Source organism: Dermacentor silvarum, chromosome 1, assembly GCF_013339745.2.
Source record: "Dermacentor silvarum isolate Dsil-2018 chromosome 1, BIME_Dsil_1.4, whole genome shotgun sequence".
Taxonomy (NCBI): domain Eukaryota; kingdom Metazoa; phylum Arthropoda; class Arachnida; order Ixodida; family Ixodidae; genus Dermacentor; species Dermacentor silvarum.
In genome coordinates this window covers 203,919,946-203,946,493 of record NC_051154.1, presented here as the reverse complement: position 1 = coordinate 203,946,493, position 26,548 = coordinate 203,919,946, and the positions used below count along the sequence as shown (strand labels likewise).

At 47.8% G+C, this 26,548-nt stretch overlaps 1 protein-coding gene across 1 annotated transcript in view; it reads left to right on the top strand.

The window, feature by feature from the left end:
* Positions 1 to 26,548, top strand: part of LOC119436662 (calpain-9) — a 101,923-nt gene that overhangs the window by 39,060 nt on the left and 36,315 nt on the right. The gene's annotated exons all lie outside the window — the stretch shown is intronic.

Sequence of the window (26,548 nt, the reverse complement as noted above, 5' to 3'; positions counted from 1 at the left end):
CCCTGGGCTACCGGCGCGCAACAGGTTGGTTCTTTGGCGACGACTCCAATGCAAACACAATGCGTGCGCTTCCGAAATGCGACGGAACGTTTAAAGCGTGCACTGTTGGCGACCCCCGCCGCTTGGCCCGATGCACACCGATCGCATCGGAAGTGGGGTTAGATGCGCACCGTATTAGGAGGGGGGGGGGGGGGGGGGGACGCTCAGTTGTTTATCCCCCCCCGCCTTCCACGAGGAGCCAGACACCCTTCCAAAGTTTGTCCGAAATACACCCCCCCCCTCCCCCGCTTCTTCCTAGAAGCGCAAGAGGTACTGCGAAATGCCGGATAGGCGGGAACAGATAAAAAAAAAAAAAAAAAAAAGGCATCTGTTCGCACCTGTTGTTCATTGAGCAATGTTTTACCAGCTAGCCTAGCAAGAAACTCGTCAAAGAAGGAAGTCAACGAGTACGTATCTATATGACAGCAATCTCAGCGGCAAGAGCGTGCAGCTTTTCGTAGAAAAAGTTTCTCGGGCATGCCCGACGAAAGGAAAATGGAATTGTTAAGTTCGGTGACATCGACCTTCGCTTATGTATTGCAAAAATGTTTCCTTGTGTTAGCAGGTCTGGAGAGTATGCACGCTAGCTGTCTGCTCGGGTGATAGGCCACTCCGAGACAATATTGGAGATCAGCGCGCCGATGTTCGTTTACTCCAAGTGTAGGATGTTTTATGAACCGCACAAACGTTGCGGACCCTCGTAACCCCTTCACAGAAGAAGATGCCATGGAGTGTGGCCATTTGGGTGTGCATTGTAAAAAGTGCGTGGTTGCCGGCCTGAATTCGAAAAGTGGAATGTTTTAGCAAAAAACAGCAACCAAGTGATCTGGGAAATAATCGAAACCCATAGAATATCAATTGAAATGAAAGACTTTATTCAAAAGAAAAAAGGGAATGGGTCATAGAGTCTTATGGGTGGGGCCCTTCGCGTCCAAGGCTCCACTGGCCACTGCCGCCCGCCGGACTTGATCCAGAAGTGCTAGTTGCACTCCCAGGTCCGAACTGGCAAGCTGTGCCTCCCACTGCTGCGTACTAAGTATAGAATTGAAAGAGAAATGTATCAGTGCGCTGACTGTGTTGCAATTTGCCGAGGAAAGTGCGTATTTATCTGCTAACCTATTTATGACCAGACGCACTTACCGCGCACATAAACCATTGCGTATAACGGTGACCAAGCCTTGCCTGTTTTTATGTTTTTCATGTATTTTTAATGCCTTTGACGATGCGTTCTAGCGTGTTTAAATGTCTGTCACAATAGTGAATCCATTGATAGTCAGCGCGACGTGTCGTTTTCCATGTGCCCGCACCTGTGTTTATGTCTTTAGCGCTCTTCCACCTGAATATGAATAACCAACTAGCCAATGCTTTCACGTAAATTAACCTCATATATAGCCATTTCTAACTCAATGTATATTTGGGGCACTATAGTTCGTACAGTGTTTTATTTGGGCCGAGGGACTCGGCGAAGACATAGCGGAGCCCACGATGATCACACGTACACGGTGATTAAGAGGAAAGTCATACGGCTGATGACAATGTAGAGACAAGGAACAAGTGCATGATACGCGATCTCTCGCTCTCTCTGGGTTGGTCAGACTAGCGTGAAGCTCCATACGAAGAGCAAATGATGAGTCACAGAAGCGCCTTGCTGCGCGCCGTGCGCAGTGCTTTCTCGCAGTTCAAGGCTCGAGTCTCGTGTTGCAAACGCAGCGCTGTCTGGGAGGAGGTTCGTATAGAACAATCAGTGGCTGCAGACACTGCAAAGAACGGAATGCATGGCGTATGAAACAATATAACTGACGTATTCGACTGCTGGATGTTGTTCAAAAAGTCTCGCCCAGTGACTGCCTAAACTAGAGTTCAGGTCTCTGAACTCTAGTTTAGGCAATCATACAACACAGCTGCCAGTTCAGCTGCCAGTTCGGACCTGGGAGTGCAACTAGCACTTCTGGATCAAGTCCGGCGGGCGGCGGTGGCCAGTGGAGCCCTGGTTGCGTAGGGCACCACCCATAAGACTCTATGACCTATTCCCTTTTTCCTTTTGAATAAAGTCTTTCATTCATTAATTCGTCCAATAACAGCCATGCCTGCATAGGTCATGATTAGGTACAATGTATTTGTTACACGTGAATGGTGAGAAGGTTCGCCACCACATTCACTCCAGCTAACGGTGAAAACGCTAACGATGAAACGCTAACGGTGAAAACGCTAACGCTATGAAAAAGCTAACGGTGCACATTCAACACGTTGACGTCCCTTCTTTTGTTAGTTGTTTGTTACCCTGTAAAAGCAAAATGATTAACTGTTTGACGCTGTCGGCTCGGCAACAGTAGTCATAAGGCAGTCTCATATATACCCCCATGGTACCCCATGTACACTTATGGTGCGTATCGTGTCACGCGTTACTGCCAGTCGCACATACTTCCAGGGAAGTAGCCGTAGAATGCTTACGCATTGAAAGGGCCATTATATTTTTTCGCTGTAAACTTGAAATTATCGAGGATTTGATGTCTAATGAAGCACCGCAATCGGCGGGCGCGCACTGATAAAGTAAGCTACATTTAAAAGCCGCCGTTCTTGCTCAAGGTATTTATGTATCGTCTACATTTCTAATAACTGATACGGGAAAACTTATTCTTGCTTATATATTTGGGAATAACTTTGTAATTATCTCATATTCTTTAAGCTAACACATGTATATTTAGGAAAAATTGGAGGACGCTTAAGCTTCGCCTTTAAGAGTAGAACGCGATAGCGTTATCGGGACCCGTTCGCATCGCAACGCGCGGCTGTAGGTCTGGTAGAAATGCTGGAAAAGGGGTTTGTGTTTGACTTTCCTCGTAGCAGAATTAGGTTTTCTAGTGCATTTCAATTACTTTCCGACGCCGATTGGTAAACAGTCCGACGGCGAATCCAACGCTGAATGGTAAAGTTGTACTTAACCATCTTCCTGACGGATTTCACTCCGAGAAATTCAATTTTTGTTCACCAAAACCTTGTACCACGTGGAGGGCCTGCGCGGTCGGGGTGGTTGGGGATTTTCTCCGCCACCCGCATCGCACGCCGGTTGCCGACGCCGGATTTTCTGTGACACGGGGCGCTTAACGCTGTCGCGTTAAAACAACTATGTATTTTACTTCTGGTCACGAATATTCCCGAAAGCTTCATATATATTTTATAAAGAAGCCCGCGAATACACGCAAAGTGCCTCGAGCGGCCAGTCGCTTCTTCTTCTTCTTTCTGGGGTTTTACGTGCCAAAACCAGTTCTGATTATGAGGCACGCCGTAGTGGAGGGCTTCGGATTAATTTTGACCACCTGGGGTTGTTTAACGTGAGCGGCCAGTCGCGCGCAAATTTTGCGTGTATTCGCAGGCTTCTCTCACGCTCGGAAAAACACTTTTATGTAGCACGTATTGAGCAACAGAAAGCTGTATCGGGAGTTTTTCATGTTGCTCTGAAATTTTCTCATTGACACTTTTCATCTAATTATCATATTTTAGAAGTTTATTATTATGTAATTAACCGGAAGGCAAAAACAAATAATGTGAGCATCTCCAAGCGACGGCAAACAGCATTACCTTGGTTCTGTACAGCTACGTGGCATTTGTATATTTTAAAATCTTGGTGCATGATAGTTGGGACACCCTGTATATATAGGGTGTCATTTTTCTTGCTGCACCAAATTTTTAAACATTACCGGTGGCATATAGCACAATTCTAACCCTTCATCTAAATTATTCGATGAGCAGGCCATTACTTCTACCAGAAATCAAAGTCCTTAATTGAATAATTAACATAATTAGACTAATTAACTTTTAAAGTAATTACTTTACGGCGCATATTTCAGTCTACGAATTATAGCCGGTGAGTCTGCAAGGCGTGTCTCCACTTGGAAGGAATTCTCAGGACTGCACCAGTTTCGACATAATTTTCGAAGTGTCCGACGAAATGCATTGGTGTTCCAGTTACATTGTCCTTCAATGCATCAAACTGCGTTTCCTAAAAAAAATAAAAAAAAAAAGAAACGTAGCTGGAACGCCAATGCATATTGTCGCACATTGAAGGTTAATATCGCGAAACTGCATGGTGTAGTCCAGAGAATTTATTCCAAGTAGTACGTATGATATACGCCTTGCGAACTCACTAGTATGGGGCCACCACATCACTAGCTTCAATTCGCATATTAACATTTGGGCCGTAAAATAATTAATTTAAAATTAATTAACGTAGTTATGTTAATTATTTAATAAAGCATTTTCATTTCTCGTGGGAGTAATGGCCGCCTCATCTAGTAATTTAAATCAAGGGTTAGAGTTAGAGGGTTAAATTTTTAAAAATTTCCCATGGGGACGGGATGCAAAAACGCCCTTGTATCATGCATTAGAGGCACGTTAAAGAATCCTGCGTGGTCAAAATTATCATCCAGAGTCCCCGGGACACAGCGGGGTGCCTCATTATCAGATCGCGATTTTGGCACTTAAGAGCTCCAGAATTTAATTTTAATTTTGCTTTTCTGTATAGCATCACCACTTGTTTTGCTACTTATTTCTTAAAATGACGACGTTATTCTCGCATCAAAAAATGCTCAGACCAGAGATCCTGCTTTTGTCGGGCTCGCGACGCGGTGGCAGTTTACGGTGTCGACTTAGCTACGTACAGCTGCCGTCAAACTTAATACGAATATAGAAGACATAATTCTACCGGTTTAACTTGAGCTAACACGGTTTGTATAAGGACTAAGGAGCAAACATTTAAGTGGGAGGCTGCAGCGTGCGGCGCAGCAAATAAGGATGCAACAGGGGCCGTGATGAAGCGCACGGGTCGCCGTTTCGATCGTTGGGAATGCGTCTGTTGGTACCTCCACCAAAACGTTACGCGAACGAAGGATTAGGAGCTGGAGACTATTTGCAAAGTATATTTACAAAGGATAACTGCAGCGCTGGCCATTTCAGCCGACAGATCGAGAGCCAGAAGCAGTTCGTCTTCTTCGTCGGGGCGCCCGCGCGCATCGTCCACAAGAGACACGCAGTATGCATGTAGCGTTATCCCCGGCGGCAGAAGCACCTTCCCGGTGCGTCTAAATATCGGTGGTAACAGGAGAGTAATACGGTTTGAGGCGTGCGACACGCACAACGTCAGTGGAATTCGGGGCAGGTCGAGGCACTGGTACTATAACTGGGGCGATTTCGTAAGTAACTGGAGTCAGGGCACGCAGCACCCGATATGGACCTGTGTACCGAGACAATATTAACAGCCGCATTTTTCGTTTGCACGAAGCAACATTTGTAAATAAAATAATTTGAAGTAAGACATAGCGAACGTTTTATCGCGAGCTGTAAGCGAAAAAAAAAAAAAATGCCCTCAAGCTTACATTTTTTCTTCGCATCATATGGATGAGACAGCCCTTTACATATACCTCTTTCTTATACATACACACGCTCCAAATTCGCTAGCTGACTTCACTCACGAAGAGTTTATATGCTCACCGAGCAACAAAATCAGCTGGCTCCCGACTTCCGTATAGCCAACAAGCATGAAGCGCTCCAGGCTTTTGCCACATGTCGTGCCTTGCGCTGTATACATGCAAGTATAGTTCTTGGCCTGCAGGCTGCGGCTTCTGCGCGCCTCGTGCAAGGAAGGCCAACAGGAAGTCAATGAGACTTTGCGTGTTTATAGACTTTGCGTGCGCATGTGTGTGTATGTGTGTGTGTGTTTTTGTGACAGCCGCGCCTGGGCGTCCACATTTTAAGTGTCGCCTCATTTTTCACCCTCCATCTGGAGCACGTACGCCGGGCGCATACGGTCAAACTGTAATCTGCGATTTTTTATTAACGTCAGCCTTGCTCTCTTTCCCTCGGCTACCGCAGTATACGCTCACCGTTAGGCAGCGCGTCAGTGGCCAGAGGAAGTAGCGCGCGTAACACTGTCGCGCGAACCTCAGACAACCCGGCCGAGCCCTCGCCGGCGAGCTCGTATACGTATATGAATGGCGGCGGTAAGCAGCGCAGGGCACGGAGTAGCACTTGACCCAGAGGGGGGTGCCCTGTCGTGTGCTACCCTCGACGACGACGACGACGACGATTAACGATGCGCGCCGCGAAGCGACCCCTCTCTACGGGCATTCCGCCGCAGACACAATGGCGACGGCCGCGCCATGAATAAGCAGTCGCGCCAGCCAACGGACGGGGCCCTGCGTTACCGTTCCCGAACAAAATATTGTTATTCGGTAGACGTTTTTATAAATAAAAAAAGTATGTATATATAGGAGCTGGACAGGCCATGTAATGCGTAGGGTAGATAACCGGTGCGCCGTTAAAGAATGGGTGCCAAGAGAGGGGAAGCGTAGTCGAGGACGGCAGAAAACTAGGTTGGATGATGAAATTAGGAAATTTGCTGGTGGAAATTGGAATCAGCTAGCGCAAGACAGGGGTAATTGGAGAACGCAGGAAGAGGTCTTCGTCCTGCAGTGGACATAAAAATAGGCTGCTGCTGCTGATGATATATAGTTTGGCACACCAATGTGATAACGCCTATCGAATATAAGTTTAAAATTTTATGCAGAAGCTGGTCGAGAACCGGCTTCACTGAGACAATAATTCGCGATGCGGTCGCAGGTTGCATGCGTATAGAGTATACATAATATAATCACTTGTCTTGTCTCACCTGCTCAACCAAATATTCCCGACTCTGGAGGTGCAATCTAGAGGTACGCTGTTTCAATGCTCTCGGAGCATTTTGGCTTGCGCGGGCACGCGATCTTTTCTACAGATGAAAAAGCTAGATGTCAACTTCATCGTATACATATCAGCATTCACCTGGAGCAGCATGCTAGGCCTGAAATGAAAACCTCTCCGGTTTTCATTTAAGAGTCTCTCTCTCTCTCTCTCTCTCATATTCACTGTTATAGTAAATGCCACCATTCTGGTTAGCGACCCATCTGCGTTGGTCAACCCCGACACTGTCAACGTCTTTTTTTTTTTTTTTTTGCTTGAAAAGGTTGCTTAGAACGGAAACCACAAAAACAGCTTTGAATAAATTGTGAAATACACACGGCTTCAGTATATAAAGGAGAAGCGCACCCTATTGCCTAAAACACATTTTTGGAAACTGAAGGTGAAATTAAATATGACGTAATGAAAGCTGCACGTCAAAAACAACAAACATCCCCCTTTATGTACCACACCAAGAGATTCTCGCAGCACATGGAACTCAAGGAAGTCAATTAAGCTCTTGGTCAAGAAGGAATAAGACACTTGAGACCAGCGTTTCACATAAACCATACCATTCTTCTGTCTACTTACCCAAGGGTCTCAGAGCTCGTGCACGTTCGTAGTTTGCAATCGCTGAAAGTAAATCGCCGTGGTAAAGACTCAGAGAGGCTTGATTAATTGATTATTTATTTATTTAATCAATTAATTGCCCGCGGCAAGCTTGCTCCGAAAAAAAAAAACTGCTGGTCTGATGATATTTCAGCAGATATACATGTATGGTGTAGCGAACAGTATACTGTGGGTGGAGTGGAGTGTTTGGGTGCTGTCGAAGCATCCAGCCTCTGCTCCGCGTGGTCTATTTCTGAACTGATGCCCTTCCTAGCCTTCCTTGGCAGTGTTTGGGGACATATATCGGCAACCGACTTACGCCTCTATTATCACTGTGTCACGTTTAGCACTGGACACGGTGAAATGCGGTGCTCGGCCGGAGCAGTTTCCGGCTTTTCTTTACAAGTACTGTGCACCTCCACCAGTATAACCACCTGTTCCTTCTTTTCTCTGCCTCGGCTTGTCATTTCGAAGCCATTATAAGCAACGAGTCACGGGTGTGTGTCGACAAGAAGAAAATCAATGTTGTGCCCCCCCCCCCCCCTCCTCCTCCCCAACTTTCTTAAAACAAATGTCATTATTCTTTTGCGGACGTGATATCCCTCGCTCTATTGCGTGACTCTGTATAGTGTTGGATGTGTTACACGATATTCTGTCACCTCGATAGTATTGCATTCGCACTATCTGTCACTGGTTAATAAAGTTTTTCCATCCATCCATCCATCCATCTGTCGCTGGAAATGTAAAGCAACTGCGTTAGACGCATATCGGCGCAAAGCTTTATGCATGGGGCGCTGTATTAGGCAGCGGTCCAGTAATCGCTGTGTGGCTTCATGGATACCGCCATAGGTGCGATCTATACAGCTCGTCACACTTTGTCGCTTGTTTACAGGCTGGCTCTATAGGACGCCGTGATAGCTACAAATGGTGCTTGCAGCGTTCGTCTGTTGGTTGGCGCTGTCGATGTCACGCGATACCATCGAATTAAAAAAGAAAAAAAAAAAAACGTCGTCTTTAAGAAGGGACCCTATCCTCATGCCGCGCGTGTTGAAATCGCGTCGCAGTTTATGGCGATGTAAGCCCTGCGGTTTGTGCTGACTCTCTGTCAGCATGCTATCATCGAGCTTTGGTTCGGTAGCAAGCGCTTCTTTCATAACGTGCCTTCGCGCTCCTCGGAACAGAACGTTTCCTATTACTCACCGCCCCTGGAATTTACGCGCTCTCCCTTTCTCTTATCGAATCGCTGGCTCTCGATCCGCACCGAGGCTTCTCCGCGCGCCCCTCACACACTTCGGCGCACCGCGGCTTTCGACGCGGAACGCTCACCCTGAAAACGAGCGTCTAGAGCGCGAGCAACTAATGAAGGGCGTTCCGTTCTCTCCGACTGTTGTGTGCTGTGCGTAGCGGGTTTGCGGGGCGATGGCTGAGCCTTTAATCAAGCGGCTTATCACCGCGCCGGATCGAAATGAGCCGCACGCAGCGCAAACATTCCTGCGCCCTCGCGAGCACAGCCCAAGCGTGCCGCATTCCGCCCGCGCCGCGGTCGAGAGAGCGCGCGCACGCATCACTGCCGGGCGCCACCTCGCCCTCCTCCGCTCGATCGGCGCTAATTGCCGTGCGCGTACGGGCGACGCATGAATGTGGAGCGGTGCGGCTTTGTCACCGCGCTCTCCGTCAGCTCGGCACGACGCCACGGGGGTGTGTGCGCGCGGAGCAAGAGTCGCCGCGCGCCGTCCGGACACCGCGTCCCCGATCGAAAGTCACAGAGAAGCCGCACCAGTATAAAGGGCCCGCACAGCCGAGTGAAATTCGTTGGGCTCGTTTAGAACGTATATCATCTACGTACTATACGTAAGGTAGCTTCGGCGGTGTGTGATCTGATTAGGTACGCTCGGCTGGGGCTCATTAACACCTGCGGTTTGGAGGGCATCGAATCGCTTCACGGATCCTTACAAATAGACGCAGTGCAGCATTGGATCCGCATCGACGTCACTCCAGCAGCGCCGAAAATGAGGTGCGCATGGTGAAGTTTCATGCTATGAAGATACCCGCGATTCAAGCTAATCCTGCGCGACACAGCCATACAGGTACGCACACTTGGACCACACGCCGGCCATCAGGGTCTACTGTTCGATGGCTCAAATTATCCGTGATTCACGTACTATATATAGACATCCAAAGGTCAAACCGAATTAGTCGACCACCTAGCACTCAAATGAAATTCTGAACGTCCGCGCATGCTTTAGTGCATGGAGAAACGACGTTCCGTGCAAGCCCTCGCAACTGCGACGGCCGCTTGCAAAGAACGCCGAAAAAAAGAAGGCAAGGACCCATGAGTGTCGGGGGCGCTGCGCCAATAAACTGGTCTGGTTTTCAGGCACAGCCTAGCAGTCAAAGTGTGCTCGCTTACGAGGAAATAAATGTTCTTCCGAAGACGATGCTCTCCTGCCCTCCATAGATAAGCGATATGCGGCAGTTCTTTGCTGGATAACCGCGAGGCAAAGTTAATGGTTGGTTTCTTGGCGAGGTTTAACTATTGATTTAACGTCCAAAAACAACCCACAAGGACAATAATAAGCGCACTAGTGGAGAGCTTCGGATAAATTTTTACCACCTGGGGTTTCTTACAGTGTGCACCCTAAAGCGGTGCATGAGCACTTTTTTAGCATTGCTTTCCCATCGGAACGCGGTGGTCAGGAACCGAACCCGCGACCTCGTGCTCAGCTACAGAACGCCATAGCCATTGAATCCCCGCGCTGGCTTCGAGGTGACGCGAATATACGTCAGACGTAAGCTACGTGATCAGGGAGGAGTCAAGCATGTAGGCTACATCGAGTTTCTTCGAACAAACTAGCGAACGAGTTCGTTGAGAATTTCTTCAGGAAAAAAAAAAGTCAAGTAATTTGATTTGAAACCCACCCTTGCATCGCAGAGATGTTATGACACATTTGATCAACTTCGCTGCGATCGAACGGAGAACACAGCTTCGACGATGGCGAGAATCCATCAGAGGAAGCAAGGCGATGGGACAGCGAGTAGCACGACTGTATGTAGTTCGAATAAGTCACTTAAAAAAAAAGAAAAACAAAAGCAACGCCGCTGTCGTTTCAGCTGTTCAAGTGAAGTCGTCGTGACGGCCCGCGGTGAGCGTAAAAAAAAAAAAAAAAAAAAAAAAAAAAGCAGATTACGCCATACAGCAAGTTGATGGCACGTGATTGATAGAAGCAAACGCTTTTACACTTCCACAATGTGAAAGAAGCACTTCGGACACACGCGGAGGCAAATCGAGGCTGAGTAATGAGTTTGGCGTGAACGAGACAGGACGGCAGTCATTGTTACAGACGGCCTCAGGCTCGCAGTGAATGACAGCCGGAACATTTATATGTCCGCAAATTGTTCCGAGTGAATGCAGTCGATGGCCTTGAAGAGACCGGACGTTTACCCTTGAGGAATGCAAAGAATACGGCGAAGCGGCACTGGCAAGACGAATGCTGCCGTGGTAACTAAAAGGTTAGAATCAGAATCATGCCACTTTATTGAGTTATCAAAGTGCAATACATAAATAAGGGCAGAGAAGGAGGTCCCCGAGTCCGAAGCTGTAAGGGGACCTCCTGTCAGGTAGTACACAAAACAAATAGCATTATTATTAAGGAGCAGGGTAGAGAAAAGAAAAAAAAAAAACAATCGTAATAATGAAAAATAACTGTGATTGTGCAAAATTAATTATACAAAATGGCACCGATAAAACAAGAATGGTATTACAAAATAATATAGACTATTGTACATAGGAATAATACAAAAATGAACAAAGAGTAATACAGAATAGGAGTAACTTCTAGCAGTATACAGTATAATGTAGCACACCTATGAATCTAGTAGATACATCTTGCTACAAGAAACTTAATAAACAATATGTTCTATGTAAACAAATTTTATCTATCTATTAAATAAGTAAGTACTTTCTTTTTAAAATGAGGTAATCTACAGGATTGTTTATTATGCGTCGGTTGTTACCATCACTAGTTACCGCTGAGTGGACGGAATACCTATCTTAAAGTAATGATTATAACAAAAAGAAAGCTTTCTGTCGGTGGAACTTGCATTACGAATTTCTAAATAATATAGCATGAACATTTGGCTAAAAAATTACACCAACAACAGTGAGGAATATACATATATCAGTTATCTCTCGTCTTCCTATTTTCCCCTCAAAGCAGTACTTTATTGCAGACAGAACCGTTGCAATTCATGAAGCAATACCAAGCTCCCCCCCCCCCCCCCCCTCCCCCATTTATTTCTCGTTTTATTGCGTGGAAGTACCTATTGTTTACAGAGGCATACACGTGTCGGTGCTGTGGTCAAGCAGTAACGACACTGGCCTCCAAAACGAAAGAATTAGGTTAGGATACCTTTAGCAAGTGGGTTCGTGCTTTCTGTAGTGGATTCGATAAATACACTCATTCGGTAAACACTTATTAGCTTTAAGTTTTGGGGGCTGGATGGTGTTCCTCGACAAGCGGATTAAACGTTTCCTTGAAGCTGAACTTTATCAGAAAACTCCGAGAAAGGCGACACGCCTGGCGGTAATGCAATTCGTTGGTACGTTCACAAAATGTTAAATTCTCGATTTCATTCCACGTTCTTACTTGTCATATCATGACGTGATGCGAACTGTGCTCGGATGACATCCCCAGTAGGTGTATGATTAGGAATGCACTCCTATTTGGAAATTTTAAAGAAACTTGAGAGAGAAAATATCGGGCACAAACGCTTTCTATCTTGCCATCAATACACATATCTATCTATCTATCTATCTATCTATCTATCTATCTATCTATCTATCTATCTATCTATCTATCTATCTATCTATCTATCTATCTATCTATCTATCTATCTATCTATCTATCTATCTATCTATCTATCTATCTATCTATCTATCTATCTATCTATCTATCTATCTATCTATCTATCTATCTATCTATCTATCTATCTATCTATCTATCTATCTCACACAAACAAAAAAAGCCGAGAAAAAAAAAACCGATTATCGCACGTGCCAACGTTCAACCGAAATGTCTGGCGCTATAGCGCACTGATCTGGGTTTTTCGATGTTGCGGCACCTGCACCGGACCGGTATACATACTCTTGTACTGTATAGTGTCGGAAGGACTTCAAGCGTAGCACAAAGCTTGGGGTCAGGCTGAATAGCACTTTTCAGTTTACTGTTTCTTTTTTATACTTCGTCGACGTCAAGGATAACAGAGGTCATTCCGTTCCAGAAGAGTCCCTACACAGATCATTGAGCACCGTTTCACTTTCCAGGACCGTGGCGCGCAATTTTCGTACACAAACGACGTGCCAGGTCGGCAAGTGCCTTTTGAGTCGACGCCAACGCGCGACACGGCCCTACCTTTTCACTTGCAAACGGCTATGCCGTGAATACGCGCCCGCTGCAGGCGAGGCTGAGGAGCGAAGACAACGGAAATGCTTTTGCTCTGTTTCTTTTTTTTTTTTTTTTTTTGCACGGTTTCATAAGTGGGAACGGTAACGTGAAAAGGAAAAAAAATAAGTAACGAAGAAAGGAAGAGGATAGAAATGATGCCTAAGGAAGGTTGAGGAGATCGGCCTGGAAGAGGTACATCGACCCTGTTTTTTGGCGTTGCGCATCCAAAAAGAAGATCGACACTCCGGATGCGGCCGGCCACCCAGTCACGCGCCAATGGTCAGACCAAGAACCCATTGGCGAGGACCGCGCCGCCTCCGCCGAGCTCTCGTTTTCAGCTTCTTCCAATGGCTGCGCAGGATAAATGACTCTTCGACGCCGCATTCCCTCACCGCTGACGTTGCAGTGCACAGCGTATAGCGATAGACTGCGAACGAACACAAGACCCTTAAAACAACCGGCCGCGCGAATGATCACAATGGCGCTGCTGTATGACAGTGCATTGTAATAATAAAAAAGGATTTAAAAAACTGGTCTATAATCCACGTTGTGAAGGTGGTCGGCAAGCGAAGCTGTGGTATCACCTGACCCGATAGACCGATGTGACGTAGCCTTGAACGATTGAGCAATGCACTCCATGAAATTATTGACAGCAAGACAATTAAATGCACTGTACCAAAGCGGTTCCTGCCCAAAGCAGGCAACGTACGCACAGTTAAGACGCTGCTCTTCAGGCGTCCTAACTGTGCCTAGTTTGCTTTGTGCAGGAACCACTGCGTACTGCCTAGCCTGAGCACGATCGACGCCGCTGTGCATATTGACGTTGCTGTTCCTGCCGCCGCTCATCGTGTTCACGCTGCTCTTCGGGGGTCCTAACTATGCGTGGCTTTCCCATTTCGCTATCACATCACAAATAAAATCAGTTGCTAGGCGGCTTCTTCTTTTACATATGAAAGTGTAGTGACGTCACTCCCTGCTTCGTATGGCGTACAGTTGTCGCTTCTCAGCAACTGCAGCTTCTGCAACCGTCGTCTTTGCGGAAAACGCATGCGGTGAACGCTACGTTCTTCGCATTGTTGGAACGCGCCTTATCATCTATCATGTGGTTTTGACACTTGTTTTGTGCTTTTCTTTGTTGCAACGAATACTGGGGTGTGTCTTGCATGCGTAATTCCAATGGAGATAGGCACTTTTCACTTCAATTCGTGGAATGGTTTTCCCGTCGACTGTTCTGTCGACGGAGACGAAGATAACCAGGATCTTAGTCATATGCAGCTTCGCTCTAAAAAAAACACGCAGCTTCAGCATGTGCATGGGGGTGCACATTAAGCCACAGCTTGATTTATAGTGCATCGCAATGTGTTTTGCTGCCGGAATCCCGCAGTGGCTGCTAGATTTCTTTAACACATATCAAGACAATCTTTTCTCGTTAGGTAAAAGAAACATTTTCGTGGCCGAATAGTTCTTTTCAATTCTCAACGATGAAGACGACGTGTCCGCATGCGATCTGCCGCATGCAACTATAGTCGTTCTAGCAACCACGTCCAACACGTTAAATACCAGGTTTCAAGAATCGGAGCAGCGCACAAGCTGAGCATCAGCAACCACGATGGACGGGGACAAGGAACTTGGCCATGTGCACGTATTTTTTCTGGAAGAGTTAGGACCAATGCAGTACTCGGGAAGTATCCTGCATATTTTAAATCACGTATCACGAATGCGGCAGCTTAAGAAACGAATGTCTTCAACTTCTAGTATAATCGCTGCCGGCCAACCGACAGATGGCAACTTCCAGCACGTATACCCTAAAGTAAACCCGACCCCCGTTAGATGCCTGATCAGTGCACGCGATTGGGCCGCTTATACATTATAATAGAAGCGGCATATGGCGGAAATAATGCCAGGAGGTATACGTCCGAATTGACGTGGGCTATCAGAGACGCCGTAATGAGGGGACGGTGTTTTGATGGACGTCCGGCTTTATTTCGACGGCCTTGGATTGTTCTGCGCGGAAACCTCAGTCTACGCACGGACACTGCATTCCGACCCCATCGGAAAGCGGCCACCGCGGACAACTCGTGACTTCGTGTTGAGCAGCACATCGCTCTAGTCATTGAGTCACCGTGGCGCGTGTACACACACACACACACACACACACACACACACACACACACACACACACACACACACACACACACACACACACACACACACACACACACACACACACACACACACACACACACACACACACACACATATATATATATATATATATATATATATATATATATATATATATATATATATATATATATATATATAAATTACAAGGAAGAATACTACAAGGTGTAATGAACATGGATCCGAGGCTAATCGGAAAACGTGATCACCTGAAAAGTCGGTGAACGCGGCTCCAAGAAATCGAAATTGCAGCGTGTCTCATTTCCCAGACAAGTACTCGAGAACGAATGGGACAGGACGTCTCCAACCGCGGCGGTCGCGTCTGTCGGGCGTGGCGCTTCGCAGAGGCGCGCGTCATTATTATGTACTATGTATCGCACGAGGACTCGTATGATGATCGTTCCTGCACTGATCGGCAGGGCCGATATAACCGCAGTTATACCACGTTGTATTTTGACATAATCGCGGGCCGCTTTCGCCCCGCGATTCTACTCGTCACCTCCTTCATTGGTTGCCGTTGCCGTCTTCGACGCAGCGCGGTTCTGCGGTCGAGGTCCGATGTTGCCACAGGGCCGCACTTCCTCGAGACTGGTGGACCGTTACGCGCCTCGGAAAGCTCGAAAATTGTCCCTGCTGTCCGCGACACGCGCGGTAGCAAAAAGCAAGCGACCTCCTCTCGTCGGACAGCAAACGAACACGAAAAGAAAAAAAAGAAAGAGAGAGCAAAAACAAGAACTGGCTTCAGTGGTTGTTAACGCCACGCGTGCCGATAAGCGGAGACGACAAAACTGTGGATCGGAAGAGAGACAATGGCGCGAAAAGAAAAATACATAAATGTGCTCCGCCACGCCAATGTCGACGACGCTCTTTTTTTTTTTTTTTTTCTTGCGACGCAGACTTCAACGTTCCTCCACGCGCGGCTTCCATTGTGAGCAACGCGCGGTTGTGGTGGCTTTTGATGCTATCGTCCGAGCGAGGCGGCGTCCCAAAGCACTGCTGCCGGTGGAACACATTTGGAACTCTGTACGCGCGCGATCGCAACTCCCGCTTCTTCGTTTAAAAACAGGGCCACCTGCTTTTTGTTCAGAGGCCGGCGCGCGATTGGCGCAGCAACCTTCACGACTCCACCACGCGAGCTGCACATAACACTAACGGCATGACGGCGATAAAGTTTTCGCGGCTTTCCTTCAGTCCCTTGAGAATGCTCGACCACATGACGCAGACATACCTCCATACACGCCGTATACCTGGTGCGAAAGAATTCTTTTCTTTTTTTCGCAGAGTATAGTTTACGAAACAAAGGTTCAGGACGGAGAAAGTTTGTGTTACTCGCGTGCACAAGTGTTGCACGAGAAAGGCGCTTATGCGCTTTGTTTTTCCACGCGCAGTGCAAGCAGAGTCGAATGTGCAATTGGAACAAGGAACGAGCTATCAAATCGCATGGGTGACCTGTCACCAAACGGAAATAAACTGCGAGGCTTACATATAGTGACCTCATCGAAGCCCTAAGCTCTCTCCGTCTTCACACAATATCATGCAATTGATGGTTGAATTTCCGAAGCTGTTGTTATATGGCAACAGATAATTGTCGGCTGGCGAATTGATTTTAGTATTGTTGGCCAGAGTAATTCAACATATAGGGGTTTGTCGTAGTGATTGACGATAGCGATTGGTTAAGTGATTTGAAGCAGTGGTTGGCGGGGGTGGCGCGACTAATCACGAATCGTCACAGGCAAGCAGACGAGTTTCGTAACACCCTGATTTATCTGGAGCTATATAGCTCCATATCTTCTCTTACATGACACGCATTTATTGGGCAATGGGTACAGCGATGAATTGACAATGAGATGAGCTTACATCAACTCCCTAAAATTTCGTGGCGGAACGGGTCCATCTCATTGGGCGAGCATTGTGTTCCGTTCACGTTTTGTTCAACTTGTATGCCGCATTTTATTGCACACCCGCCGCGGTGGCTTAGCGGCTGTGGTGTTGCGCTGCTAAGCAGTGTATAGGTCGCGGGATCGAATCCTGGCTGCGGCAGCCGCATTTCGATGGGGCAAAATGCAACAACGCCCGTGTCCCGTTCAGTGTGGGCAGGGGAAAGATCCCCTGGAGCTCAAAATTAATCCCGAGTCCGCCACTACGGCGTGCCTCATAATCAAATCGTGGTTTTGGCACGCAAAAAAAACCCCCAGAATTCATTCATTTTATTGCACCCGGTGGCAACAACGCAAGCTCATGTGTATCGGGTGCAACGACTAACGGGGTGTGTGCTGTTAATTTTTCTGACGCGGCTATTATGTAGATTTTCTATATCGTTTGCGCATTGGCAAGATCGGTGCTATAGGCTAAAACACGCAAACTTGTGGCATGACCCGCCGGGTGATGACGAGAGACTGATTGTGAAACAATATATGCGCAATTGCGACATACAACTGATGTCACTGTTACATGTAAGCTAGAAATTTATGGCGTTCTTTCGTCACCGCCGCAGCCTGATTGTACCATTGGTAGAGGACTGCTTCTACCGGTAAAGTTCCAGCCATTATATTGGTTAACGAAAAATAACGGCTCTCTCAGCCCGTTTTGTTTCGTCAACTAGCTGAAAGTCAACGTGAAAGCAGCGACGTAATTGTAACTTCACCAGCCATCGTTCTAATGAAGCCTCTTTCATGGCGAGGATAACTTCGTCGTAAAGGAAGCAGCAACTTCACCTACTGCGCGTTCTTATACGAGCGACCAGTCTACGATTCAGACGACCTTGACGTGTTCGAAGCGTACGAATTTTAATGGCCCCCCACTCCGGATATGTGCAAATGTTTTTCGCATCAGTGCGCCTCTCAGCTTAAATTAACTTACGGATGGTTGCTGTGCGCCGCCGAGCAAACGAAACCTGTAGAGGAGGTCACTTGCCTCTTCCAGCCCCCAACCTCGTTTTTTTTTCTTTCTTCTTTTATTCATACGTGTCGAAGTGCCCGAACGCGTTTCCTGCAAGCTGCACTAGAGGCAACAGCCAAAATAAACGACCGCTGCGTCATTGAAGCGACGTGTGTCAAGCGGACAATGCTTGGCGCTTATGTTATAGTAATAAAGATCTACCTATATATACGTATAGTGTTCACGCGATATATATATATATATATATATATATATATATATATATATATATATATATATAGTTTAGCTCACCTTCCGCTGACATGAGCTCAAACGATACAATAGAACGCACGCGGTTCCACCACACGTTGTCACTGGCCTCGTAGAACACGAATAAGGAGACGTTCGTTGTTTTAAAAGTAAACCAGGCACGCATCTTTACATTGCTAAGAGTAACTAAAAAAACAAAAACAAAAACAGAGTTTTGAAAACCATGCTTTGGTTTGCGCACGCGTGATATAGCAGCCTAAAGACATAACGGTCTTTCATTTATGTACGTACCTTTACAGAGAACACGCACTGCGGGTAGCCAAGCTTGTTAAGTGTCGTCCCCGGCTCGCGACGCTATAGTCATGTTAAATACGCTTCTTTGAGCAGCGCATGCTTTACGGACGCTCACGGAAATAATGAGAGCGGCCGCGTATAGCTACTGAATTCTTCCGGGTGTGGTTCAAATTCTTTTGTGCCTTTCCTCGTTTCGCCCCCGAGTGGGATTTATGTTACGGTCCTAAACTAAAGCGAGTCGAAGGAAAGAAAAAGACCGAAGAAAGGGAAGCAAAGGCCGTTGGCAGGCTGGAGAACAGACGAATCTGTTGTTTACAAGAAAGAGGGCGCCAAGCTGGCGCGAGGCCCGCAAGGAAGAACAAGGCTTCCGAAGACGTTCTGCATCGTGAACACGCACATGGCCGCGCCACGCCTGCGAAAATCCATTGTTGGGAGACGACCGGGAGGAAAACGCATAACACGCGCGCGCGCGCGCGCACGCATTCACGGACAGCAAAAAACGCGAGCTGCTGCTCGGAGAAAAATACAGGAAAAGTGATAGCGCTGCGGCAGAACTATACGCGGACGGAAAGAATGCGTCATTATATCACACGCCAGCGCGCGCGAGCCAGTTCGCGTATATGCCCTGGTATACATGGCGGGCGCATTCGACGCCCGGGCCATTTGGAGAAGCCGCCTTGAGATCGCCAGCGGAGGCGTCATTAAACGTCGCGAGCACCCGATTTCCCTTACAAGCGCCCGGTTACACCGGCAAGAAAAAAAGCAGGGAAAGGAAAGAAAGAAAGCGAGAAGGCAGGACGAACGGTAAATGGTAATGGTCGCATGCGAACATATGCGAACACCTGAAACAATATGTTTTCACTCTCCGCAGCCCTTTACCGATGTCTCGCGTATACATTCTCCACCGCTGTTTTCGAACGCTTAAGGACGCTTATAAGGACGTTGTGAGAGCAGCGAACCCCATACATGCCCTACGGTATATACTAAAGCGACTATATATCCTCGCGCGGTAAGGGAACGCCCTGCGAGATGCTGAAACAGTGAACTAGAATGATATATCCGCGCCGTATAGCGGTCCGCGGAGCCAAGTGTTGACGAAAGCGCGGCCGTGCGTCCCTTAGATGTATATGTGCACCGGCGTACATACGCCATAGCCGCCGATCGAAATGGCCTGCTGCTGCACTGTCATGTATATTAGCGCAAAGTGGGCGCCTTGTATACGAGCGTCGGGTCATGCATCGTTGCGCGAGACCTCCGATGGGAGTAGAGAATTCTGAATCGACACAAGGTCCTCTCTAAACGCCTTCACATGCTGAGGTGGGACCCGTTGACAGTAAGAGCAGCATGCCTGATCCCCCCCCCCCCCTTTTTATTATTATTTTATCATGCACTCACTCTCCTTCGCCTTAATTGCGATTGTCCGATTCAAAAACGTGACGGGCTGCGACGATCGTGATGCACCAGCATCAGATGAGAACAACCTCAATGTGAATGTTTACTCCAACCAAGACCGCACGAAACAGTGCAAGACCTACAGCGCATAATATTCCACAAGCTATCGCTCCACCACTTCGCATTATGGTTGCAATTGCAACTTTTTTTTTTTTTTTTTGCGAATACCGGCCTTTGCACACTCTACAGTTGAACGAAGAAGGGCGTACAAGCATGAAACATTCGGTAAATAGACGAATGCAATTGAATGCGCTGACTCCGGAGAAAAACGCCTGATAAAATCTGCAGCAAGTCAAATTTTCGTGTGAATCCTCGCCGTTACTTGTTATTAGGTGCGTATTATGTTTTTAATTAGAGCTCTTTTGTACGATATGCATTGTTTTTTATCCCTGTAACTAACTAAATGTGTCGCTTACTCAATGCGTGTTTCCGATCGCGTCGTTTTGCTATATGGTCTTTCGGGCGATATATATATATATATATATATATATATATATATATATATAAAGTTAGCCGATATCAATGCCCTTGCACCGCGGTTACGTTCATGTAAATAAACAAAAACAGAGAGATAAAACACAGCCGTGAGAAATGGCTGATGTTCGCTATATACTGTTTTTTCAGACAGATCAAGATGTTGTGCCTAAAACTAAGGAACAGACCTAAGAAACGTCCACCTCAGCACTCGACTGAGAAGTACAGCCTATACATTTCCTTGATAAATATCGAGAATAAATTCCATACACACATAATATACAACACATACACACACGCACGCACACACACACTACATGCAGAACTGTTTCTGTGGGTGCTGTCACGCAGCTCCTGCAAACGGTCAAGCGTCCTAATAATATTACAAAGCCAAATATCGCAGATATTGTGGATATTAAATATCCTCTTCAGGTGGTTTTTCGACGGCACCATTGAATGTCGCCTTCCTTAATGCAAAAAAAAAAAAAAAAAAAAGCATTCGTAAGGTGCGTTTTTCAGATCATGTCCTTTTACGTGCTTGTCAAAGCGTATATCGGACATTTCCTTTTGCACAGAGAACACAAATGGTCACACAATTCCGGCGAGCCAACAGAACCTGCTGTTGCGTTTATGCCTCTATACGAAATGCAGCACAATACAGCTCTGCTTTTCTGCGCACAGATATGTCGAATGCTTCTTTTGTTAGCACTTCATCTAACGGAGTGTTCCAACTCTAAATAACATACGCGCGGCACTAGGAGCTTACGGTAACCTTTTGGTCCCATTCGCAACGGTGGAATTGAACAACGAGGTGCTGCGACAGAGGCAGAGTAGACCACCGCGCAGGCGTAGACCACCGAACCAACTCTCCAGCGATACCACGAAGCACGGTCGCCCATGCAAGCATAGAGATGCGTGTGCGCAGTTATTGGTCAAGTGGAAGCCGGCGAGGCATGGCCACCATTACCAAGTTAAGCAGAAATAGGGAAATTACACGCTCCTGCTGCACGCATGAGGACCCGATGCGAGACTCCAGAGAGGCGCTCGTCCGACGCGCACACGAATGGTATATACGCGACTGTCCAGGAAGCTCTCGGCGCGTCGTCGGGGCCGTGCGCCCACTTCTCAGCGCTGTCCACACCTAGGAATATCGCGTTTGTCAAATGAAGACGTTGCGGATGTCGAGCGCTGCAAGGTATGCCACCCGCGCAGCTCTTAATATGTACACTACAGAAGATGACGCTGGTGACTGAGTAGCCCGACCAGCGTGCTTTGCCCCCTGGCAAGCCACACGCGGCCTTCAAGGCACCTTAGACAAGCAGCAGCCAAGGTGCCGTTGCAGCTTCAGTGCTGTGAATAGAATTCGCCAACAGCAATATTAGTGGCCCAACGCTTGTGGCATTCTATACAGCTGAGCACGTAGTCATCGGTTCGAATATTGGTTGTGTCGGTTGCCCTTTGATAAAGCGAAATTTTAAAGCTTCCTGGTGCTAAAAGGAACGTGTCCGTGCTCGTTTAGGAGTTCTCCAAATATAATTGGAGCTCCCCAATGCGGTGTTGCTCATAGTACAGCTAGGAGTGTAGATTTGTGACGTAAGAATCCGGCAACTGTCGAGTTTGAGAAAGACGAGACGACGAATATTTCTGGATTTTCACTATATTGTTCACCCCATGCCGGTGAGGTGGTATAGCTGTGTTCTGGAAAGAGAGAGTTTAATTGGAAGAAAGCCGACAGATCGGCCTGACGTGAATCAAGCCCTGAGCTGTATACTATAGTTCTGGGAGGACGAAAAGTGGAGGAGAAGAAGGATGATGACGGACAGTTTAGAGTAAAAGACGACAGTGCAAGATATACAGTATAGTATATAGTTGCGCTATGGGAGTTGGTATTCTTCCTAATATATTCCGTCTAGTCCACTTTAGCGCCAGAATTAAACTATATCCTTCGATTTACAATAAGTGCTACATTACAGTGTATGTTTCATTAGCTTATTCATAACGGTTTACTTCTGCCTCCAATTTGCTAGAAAAAAAAAGGTAACTATATCGCGTAATTCTTCTTAATTGTCTCAAAAGTGCGACTCATTGCTTGACTTTGTTTTGTTCACTTTACTGCGTAAGTTAACTGATATCGAGAACTGCTGCAGGAATATATCTTAGATCCGTGTCTTACAAATGTAGAAACTGCAGCAGTGTCACCTAGGGAAGCCTGACACGTATCACATCCCCCTTCTTCTTCCCCACAATGCTGAACATCTTTTTGCTAATAGCAATGCAACGCAACCACCGCGGATAAACGATCTAGCAAAGCGTTGTGGTTATAACTTTTCTCGCGGAGAATATGTAGGTCTGCACCCCCCTTCGAAAGAACTAGACTGGTCTTCTGTACTTAAACTAAGTGACGCTGGCAATCATGCAGGTCAGTTGCTTTCCCAAAATTTCTACAAGAGGTATACATACGTGTGGTGACATGTTGCTGACAGGTGCATGGCGCGATGTCACAAGCTACAGACACTCAGCGACGTAGAACACACCGTTTCAAGAACGACTACTTACTTTCGCTACGAAGGTCCATATTGCTCTCGCCGAGCGAAAATTGAACTCGATACGTTGCAGTCGCGGGCCTTGCAGCCGCTTTCCTATGTGGGCGTAATGCAGAAATTTACGCTGGTGTACCGTGCTGTTGGTGCACGTTAATGAGCCCACGGTAAGAACTTATCCGTAGTTTCCCACTATATAGTTCCCCCTCTCATAAACCCTCTGTTGCTTTGGGATCGTAAACTCTATCAATCAAATACAATCCTCAAATATATCCGAAAAGGCAACGTGGCCTCCTTTCGATAATCTCATCGCGCACTACACATGTACACTCCTTTCCGGTCGCAGCCAGCGTACCGTAGCGGACCGGTAAACCGCCGCCGCCATTTCTTGCACGCGTTGTTCGGCTGCGGTGACGTATACCGACCCCGAGCTCGGCGGGGACTGTTATTACACGCAGGCTAGCGGAAAAAGCGCCGCGTCGCGCTCTCTCTGTCGCGGCCTAGTGCATCACGAGGCGGCAATTAGGCCCGTCTTTTGGGCAGGCCAAACTAACGGGCCGCTCGGCCAGAGGGGCTCTCGCGCGCGATACACCGGCGCCAGTGGGTGGGGGCAAGGTTGTCCCCTCGGTGCCCCGCTGCTGATGAATCGTGTAGCGCCTGGCTAACGGCCGCGACGACGAGCGCGATGACGAAGGCTGCGTGCGGCGCGGGCCCGTGCACGAGCCGCGATGCGCGAGCTCCACGCCGCTCCGCTCGAGCGGCCGAGACAGCACGCGTCATCGCTGCAGCCCAGGAACAACGATGGTTCGGAGGTGGGCGGAAGAGAGAAAAAAAAAAATGATTGCCCGCGCCCCAATCTCCGTTGTCAGTCACGCTGGCCTTGAGAGGGTTCCAGCGAACGCTCGAGAAACAGCCCATCAAAATGTCGGTGCGGCCGCGCGCGCGGCGCGTGTAATCCGCCTCGCGTGCAAAGCCAGTCAATAAGTTGTCGTTCGCCGGTGTTTATCTTGTAATGCGTAGAATAGCGGCACGCTGAAAGATTGCTTGCCGCGTGAGGCACGCGCATGTAGCAGCGCGACTTTCGCGCGCGGGCTCTGGAACGGCGACATTTTAACCCCCGCGGCACGCGTGCCTTTGTTTTCGAGAAATGCGGGCAAGGCGCCGCGTGGTGAAACCGCGACAGGACAGAATGGGCTGTGACACAGGGCAACCTTGAGGCGTGAACGCGGGTTCACGGAAGAGACAGCTGTCTCGTTTCGGTCAAAAATCTTGGGGCGGTTACTCCACAGTATACAGCTATATGTATTGGTGAAACAGTCTGCCATGTACGAATTCTATACGGAGGAGGCTTTTGTGGACTAATGCATTGTTCGTTATGCTGACAAAAGCTCGGCGAGATAAATTAGACGGCTTCTCCTTTTATGTAATCACCGTTTTCATCGTTTCTTGCGGAACATGAGAATGATGGGCTTACATATGTACTCCGTCTGACTAACTCCGTGCAGAGCAACGAAAGCTATGGGTCGCGCCGGCCATTCAGAAAAGAGAACCAGAAGAAACATGGCTCCTCCTTTGTGCGCCTCTGATCGTCTTCCACGCGACGCCGACTGATTGGAAGCGTCACGGAAAGATGAGTAGCGCAGAATGGCCGACCCTTCCTCCCTTCTCTGCATAGCGTGCAGCTGGATCTCGTTGCTGATTAGCTGACAGGTACCTCTTTAGCCTTCGCTTCATTGTACGCAGTTGGTGAGACGTAGTATATACGTCTGTAAAGTCGTTCACAGCATATACGGAGACGTTCGTAATCCTATAGTCTCTCCGGATACTACGCTGTATAGCTTAATCTCCGAAGAACAGCCCGCCTCCGCTCACATCATGCACGCCACGCAACCTTGTTCTAGAAAGAGGTGAAATGAGAACGTGAGCATCTGTTATTTCCCTGTCATCTTCATTAATCACCACAGTGCCTCCGCGGTGAGAGCGCCCACACTTTTTGGCCTTAAACTTTCACTCTGCCCAGCAAGCAACGCCGCGCCTTACACGGACGCATGTATAGCAAGCGTCTTCATAAGTCCGATGTGCCCCCGAAGCGCTTCGGCAGCTGCTTTTTAAAGAAAATTATCTTTAAATATATATTTGTTTAGAAAGCAGCGTTTCCAGAATGAAGCCACAGGGAATTAGGACTCACTCACTCACTCACTCACTCACTCACTCACTCACTCACTCACTCACTCACTCACTCACTCACTCACTCACTCACTCACTCACTCACTCACTCACTCACTCACTCACTCACTCACTCACTCACTCACTCACTCACTCACTCACTCACTCACTCACTCACTCACTCACTCACTCACGCATCGATGAGAGGCGAGTGACGGGCGACATCAGGAAAGAAGTTTGGCGTCATTTCCATACGTTACGCCATCATACAAGAAAAAAAAAATCCTTGCGCGCACGTCCTACGACAGCGCATCGGGATTCGACATCCTTCGCAGATAAAGGCGAACGCATGCAAAGTGTTTGTTTTCGGGTCGTCTGCCGGCGGAGGAAACACCTCTGCGGCGGAGATGGCTGTAGGGGTGCGCTTCCGCTGTAGTGCCTCCCACATGTCTTCAATGGGGTTGCGAGCAGCATCGGAGGCTCCCGCGGCCCACGCACGTTTGAGTCGCGTCGCGCGCGATCGGTGCGAGCGGCAGCTGTGGCGCTCGCCGCCCACAGCGTCGTCCGGGCTCGGTGCACGAGGGCATCGCGGCAAAACCCCCCTCCTCCCCGCCTTGGCAGGGCGTCAGGTTGTGACAGCGTTATTCCGCCAGTTCTAGCAGATAAGGAGATCGAACTAAATCCGGCTCTTTGCACGCGTGTCCCGCACGGCGGGCGTAAATGCATGAAATGCGCGTTAGCAAAGGTGACAGAAAATAGTAAAATGCAAAGACAGCAGCTGTAGAGGTCAAGAGCGATTTTTGTTTTCTCCGCCAACTCGTTGTTCACACTGTCGCGAATTTTAGTAGTTACGTGATGCCCAGTAGATGGCCTAGTATATATAATGCATTATAAATGGATTATAGAGTAGTTTCTTAATGATCAACACGAGACATTCTGGCACAGAAAGGTTGAAGTATTTTTATCAGAACGTTCTTAGTGCTCGCTCCACACAGCATCTATATAGATATATGTGCATGTGAAGACGCAACTACGTGTGCAATGAACGCTCGGGAAGTTGTGACTGTTAGTAGAAATTTGAGAACTGCCGATGGTAGCGATTTTGCTTGCAACGCGTCTGTTCGACGACGGTGGCCTGAAGATTGATTTGCTTCTCTCGCGGCGGAGTGGCTAACGGTCTTCATTGCGCTGTACGGGCCTTTTATATTGTCTGCCTTAGGAACGTATTAAGAAAGCTATTCGGACTAGATTGTGTTTACGAACACGTGTCGACCAATTGTGACAGCTAAAATGTCAAGGCAGGCGCTCGGGCCGATGCTACGAGCGCAATAACATCGTGAATCGTGAAGCGCTTCAAGAGTGTGAGCAACCAATCTCTGTATATATCGCAACCGTCGCCATGCGGGAAGTATTCATTTCACGGGTCTACAGATCCAGAACAACGTAGAGTTGTGTGAGTTCAAGTTGTAGTACATGGTGGAAAACAGC